General features: G+C 40.4%; 1 long non-coding RNA gene across 1 annotated transcript; it reads left to right on the forward strand.

The window, feature by feature from the left end:
* Positions 1-6: 6 nt before the first annotated feature.
* LOC125502429 lies at positions 7-5717 on the forward strand. The gene is made up of 2 exons (XR_007280194.1): positions 7-70; positions 132-5717. It is a non-coding gene; the product is annotated as an uncharacterized LOC125502429 (long non-coding RNA).
* Positions 5718-6231: the final 514 nt, after the last annotated feature.

Here is a 6231-nt window from a genome sequence, read left to right on the forward strand (position 1 = left end):
ATGGCTATGAACAAGTGTCGACGCCGATATCCTGTATCCTGCGGACGAAATCAACAGGATCAGCCCAAAGGTAGCCACCAATGTAGCTGGAAAGTTTCGATAGCAATTCAACCAGCCATCATCTCTCGCAGGTGTGATTGTTTGCTGGCCGTCACTCAAAAAAGTCCATAACTGGGCCACATTGAAGCTGATCGTCTGGTTTGCGGCCCAAGCCTTGTACTTCCTGTACATCACCGGCATCCTACCCAGTGGCAGATCGATTCCTTTGAAAAGACCGCCTTGGAGCTTGGAGCAAAGGGCCAAGGTGTCTTTGAAAAAAAATTCTGTTATCGAACAGGACTGGGAGTCAATTTAATAAAGCGCTTAAGTCTTTAACTAATTCAATTGAGCTCACTCCAAGTCGTTTGGGCTTCAGTTTGCCCAGTTGATCGTCATGAAGGAGCAAACTAACAGTAAATCGCAGCTAAACAACCAAAGAGAGCAAGAAGTAGTGGAACGAGGGACGTTCTCYCGGTGGCTCAGCTCTGAGGAGGGTTTGGAGAACCTCAAACTCTTTATCAACACGCTGCTTTGTTTTGTGCTTGTGTGCTAGCCGCAGATGAAGTAAGTCCTTGATGCCGCTTATTACATCTATTTGGACTTCACAACTAAAAAAAAAACCCGTTGGAGGATGTTGTCTTTATTACGCTGCTTGCAGTTCTTGTGCTTTATGTGCTTCTACACCCTGGGGACGCTCAAGGTTATAGATGAATTCCTCCGAAGCAGATTTAACGAGTATTTAGTTGCGAACCAAAATCTTGCTAATGGAGTGAGTGACCAACCTGAAGGTGCGGGCGAGTGCCATTTATGCAGCTATGCAAGGGCCAAAGCCCAATATCGCTGCCCAGTAATTTGGAGCTGATTTTACGTAGGTTTTTCAATATATCCCCAAAGTTTTGCTATTTTTAGTGTTTCACTTACATCAAAGGTCTGCGAGTTGCTTTAGGAGCTTCTCTGGTAATTCACTAAACATTATAATTCAGTCTTTTCTTGCCTATGAAACTAGAAAAATTTTCGTTAGGCGACATAAGCCCAACGCAAGTCTTTTCCAATTAAAGCACACATTTTCGCAGTTCGGCATTTTCAGTTTTCAAAACTGACTAATTTTTTTATACATGGTGATTCACAGCGCATGGTGCATTAGACGTTTAAGGAGAACTCGATGTACAATCTATCTACAAATTGGTACGTTAAACTTAAACGTAAAATACGTTTAAGTTTTAAGAGAAATACTTGCAAAGTCAGAGATGTTAAGTAGATCTGCGTTGTTAAATCCGCTAAATTGTCTTCCAAGTCGTCTATTTAGATTTAATACGAGTGATTTTATGGCCGACTCTCTCAAGCAACCAGAGATCTATCGATTATAATACGGCACAACCAAAAAATGAAATTACATTCTAAATTTTTGCCTGAATAGACTAATATCGAGTGGTTATTTTATACAAGAATAATATAATAAATTAGGGCAAATGAGAGTATAAAATTTTACTAAATTATAGGTGTTAATCTGACGCCAGTCGAGTGCTACATCAACATCCATTATGCCCCATATGGGTTTTTCCAGTTGATTTACATTATCTTTTTTTTTTTTTTGGGGTACTGCGGGCAACCCTCCAGCTAGCTGGGTGTTCCTCAGTCCCGCATAGTGCGCACTAGCTGTTGCGCTCTTCTTCTGCTCCAGGCTTTGCTAGCGGGCATTCGCTGCTTCTGTCGTTTTCACCACACTTGGCACATCTGGGCTGGAATGTGAAATTCCGCTGCGAGTGCCCGTACCTCTGGCAGCGGTAGCATTGCCCTGATTCCTGGGGCTTCCTCTTGGCCTCGATCTTGACCATTACTCCGAACAATCTGGACACCTTGACACCAGATACTCTTGTTGGTGGTCTTCACCAAGACCAGTGCCAATCGCTGCTTAGTTCGTCGGCTGAGCATCTGGAATGCTTCCGCATCCCCCATGCCCTGCTCCCGCAGTTCAGCCTCAATTTCTGAGGCATCGTAGTCGTTAGGCAGCCCCCTAGTGACTACGTGGATTTTCTTCTCCTCTGGTAGCGTGTATGTGGAATACGGCCGCTGGAGTTTTTCCAGGAGCTAGGTGGTCTTCCTGAAATCAGAGGGGGAGTTAACGATTAGGCTTATTCACTGTTTCGTTGTTGTGGCTTTACTCACAACAATCCCTGTTTCGCTTAGGTCTTTGCTGATCTGTTTCCAGCTCTGGCCCTCACGTTGTTTGGCGGAAAACTTTCCGCCTTTTTGCTGGTAACCGGCGTGTCTGTTTCCATCCCGGTTTCTTCCTCTATTACTGCCACCTCTTCTGCTTCTTCCCGCCTATGCTTCCTGCTTTCCTGTGAGGCAGGTGGTAGGGTGGCAGTGGCTGGGGGCTTGCGGGATGGCCACCGCTGGCTTTTTTCTAGCAGCAGCCTTGGGGGCTACCGCTAGACTCTTCTTGGACCCCTGTTGTTTTGGGGCCGCTTTTATTGCTGCACTAAAGCTGGCCGGATTCCCCTTTGGTGCATCAGTCGCCTTTGCAGCAGCTCCTGCAGGTCGGAGATGCTCAGCGAGCAGTTGCCTCAGCTTTCGGACTCCGTTCAGAAGCTCAGCAATTTGTCCCCTTTGCCTCTCCACTTCCTGCTGAAGCTTCTTCTCCAGCACTGTTTTCGGCTCCATTTCAAGCTTTCGGTATTGAGAAATACCGCCTAATTTATTGTGGTATTAAAAAATAGCTAGTGATCCTGTGGAAAAATAGTGATTAATATCGTACACAGTTGAACACAATTCACTTAATCGGTTTAAACTGACTGCTTCAAGCGAATCCTCGATTGAAACACGACTGACCAACACAAGCGAACTCGACTCTCGGGTAGTCTGTGAGCAACTGCCGAGGTGTGCTATATCTCCGTTATCCGTCAGTTATCTATCAAACGTTAAAAAGGAAAAAATATGGGTGCATAAAGTGAGATGCCCTTATACGAATAGTCTATTAGTTAGAGAAAGAGTTAACATCAAACCATCGAAGGTTCTAAAACATATGCACCACCGCCACATGTGCACGTGTTGACCATTTGGGCCACTTACTTCCATGCTTGTCTTTATTTATGATTTACATTCACTTTCAATTTCGTTCGTTATTGTTCTTGACCTATCATCTCAAACACTTTCAATGTAGCATGTACAGAAGAGGCACAAAAACAACCCGCAAACTATTTGAAAATTTAGAAGAGTTTGTGGAGGAAAATAAAGTTTATTTTCAAGACCATTTTCCAATTGTTCTAATGAAGGTAACCTTAGTGGATTACCAAAAGACACATTTTTCTTTTAAATTAAAAACAAATTATAGCTAAGAGACAAAACTACGCTCTTGTTTTATTTATTCCCCGAAGTTAACTTCGAGGGATGCACGTTAAGTTCGAAAGCGGCATGTGATTTGATGCTATTATTCTGAAGCGCTATTTCTTCATATAACGTTCGTCGATAGCGTGCGCCTGTTATAATAAAAAGGTTTTACTGATATAACACACCAGTTGGAGCCACATAGCTCATTTGACGGATAACATGCACGTTAAAGTTAACGTGAGTGATACAGCTCAGGGTTGAATATATTACTATGGGATAGGCATAAAAACTTGAAACATTTCTCACAGTAATATATTGTCTTGTTCCTTGTCTTCCTTGTCCTTCCCGTCTTTGCACCTTTTTCTGGTGCCCACTGGTGGTCGAGCAGGATGATCCTGTGAAGTTCCAGCAATCTCTTGGCGACGTTATTTTACTTGCTGTGGTACGTGTGAGCATAGAACAAAGTTTTAAATGATCTGCTATAAGGTCACGTGCTAAAGTTTTTCAAAATTGTCATCTCAGTTTATTTACTGCTTGATTATTTCCGATATGCACTATCTGTGAATTAATACCTTCTACATTCATTCATGAATATAGCACCAGCATTGGAGAACTCCTTGTATTTCTTGCACAATTTTAAGTTGCACATAATTTACCGACTACAGCTACTCCAGATTTTGTAGAATGTGATGATCTCCGGTTTACTCTTTTCGTGAGTGGTCAAGTCTATAGCATCATCAAAATGCATACTTGAAATAGGATAACATTTCTACATTTTCGGGGAATATAAGATACTATTGTTTGAGTTTTTTGAAACCCAAACATGCTAGAATAAGCTAGACGGGATTTGGTATTTACAAATTCCGGTGGTAGTTCTCTTTTATTTTTTCGCATTGTTCCATTGTTGGCATCAATATGTTTGTTGGTATTTTCTACTATTGAAATTAACATATCGTCAGTAAAAAAAGGTTCCAGTACTGCAAAGGAGACTTTGCGGATGTTGCAACTCCTTTTACATCGGGTAAATGTACTAATAAATAGATTTTTTGGGCGATGCTTGTTCCACATTGTTACACCATCCCTAGCAAGAAATTGAGGTCCCATAGATATTTCTGATTCGCTGTGAAGTTCTGCTTCCTGCTCGCTCTCAGATTCTTCTTCCCTGACTTCCACATTGTCAACTATATCTTCATCTTCATCATCATCAGCAGGCTTTTCGTCAGTTTCCATTTCATTCAAAAGCCGTAGCTTCTCTTTTTCATAACTTATCTTGCACCTAAATTAAACAATTCTAGTAAATAAAACCTATGGTAGTTGATAGAAAACAACAACTGACCAGACAGATATTGAAAGCTGAAAATTTTACAACGGTTGCGCCGGGTCTGATCATAAAATTTTACACACAACCCTAAACCAAAGCGGTCAAACAAATAACTGAATACTTATTTAATATCTGCACCGAATTCTTCAAAGCTACTGTGAGTGGGAGATTTCGCGGGGTTGCCAGGTTTCTCATTTTCGTTACTCTCTTTCTTTGGGTCTGTCAGACCACCCGCGACTACTGAAAGGTTAAAAGGAATGACGCCAATTTTGAATCACCCTGTATAGTGCCTAAATTCATGGAAAAACAATTTAATGTTTTTTAAATTTCTTAAGCATGCAGCCTGTTTAAAATCAAAATCAGAAATTTTGTGGGAATATAATATATTAAAAACATCATTGATTCATAAAATAAATTTTGCAGTGGGACTACAGTTCGCAACTTCTGGAAGATGTAGCTTACCTCTACAATGAAGTAATGCCTAAACCGAACGGCTTAGCAGTAACGCAACTGCAAGTTTAACTTTCATTTTTTATTTAAGAAAGTTAATGTGTTTTCTTAGTTTTGTTCCAAGGTGAAGTCCCCCTCTTTATTGTAATTTATTGAACTCTTCAACAAATGCAAAATTAATTATTTTCCCATTAATGTCTCTAAACCGTTTTTTTTACCAACATAATTTTGTACCAATTTGGTCATGTGAAAGGTCGGGTAATAAAAAGTGTTTTTCACTTTTAAATGTAAAGTAAGCTTTAACATTCGTCTTATTGAATTGGCAATTCAATAAATTGCACATACAAAAATTAGCTGCACACTCATCAAAAGTAATGTTACTAACAGTAACTCCGACTTGTTCTAACAACGTTCTAACAGCGTTTTTCCTAGGGGGACTTTGTTGGCTATTAATGCCTGCAATAAAAATTAAGCTATTGGTAATTTCCATGCTTCATTCACGCAAACCAGCATGAATACCGGAGCTTCAGTGGCTAACTCCTTAGTGTCTCCCTTCAAACCATTACCACAATTCACCTATCCATAATATCCACTACCAGCGTATTTCAAGTGTTTTCTAATGGCTATTTCGTCAAAAACCAAAGAAGAGTATTATTCTCAGAATTTTTTACTTTTAGTTTTAAAAAGTTAAGAGCTTTTGAAGAAAGCCCTAGCTTGTCATCTACTGAACAATGCTACTTAGCTAATGTCTTTGCGTGAGGTAAGCTTAAAGTAATGGCAAATGAGTAAATGTTGCCCGTTGCAGAGAAACTGCTCATGCAACGTCTTGTACATAGATAAAGACGAGTATAGATTACCAACTCTCTCGCACAATGTGGAAACAATGTCTATCCTACCTCCATCTATTATAAACCTAGACACAAGTGCGCCACGTCCTTTTTGCGGGGTTTGCGTCTCTGCTACTACTGTTCAGGGTTTGCATCTTTGCTATTGTCGGCCTACCCATTACTTAAATTGGAATTAAGATATGTTTAATATTCAGTTTGATATATTTGTACAGAGGCAAGACTTGTTTCTGATTTATAAACAAA

This window comes from Dendroctonus ponderosae, unplaced genomic scaffold (assembly GCF_020466585.1).
Source record: "Dendroctonus ponderosae isolate FM_Combo_2020 unplaced genomic scaffold, Dpon_F_20191213v2 Dpon_F_20191213_1, whole genome shotgun sequence".
Classification (NCBI taxonomy): Eukaryota; Metazoa; Arthropoda; class Insecta; order Coleoptera; family Curculionidae; genus Dendroctonus; species Dendroctonus ponderosae.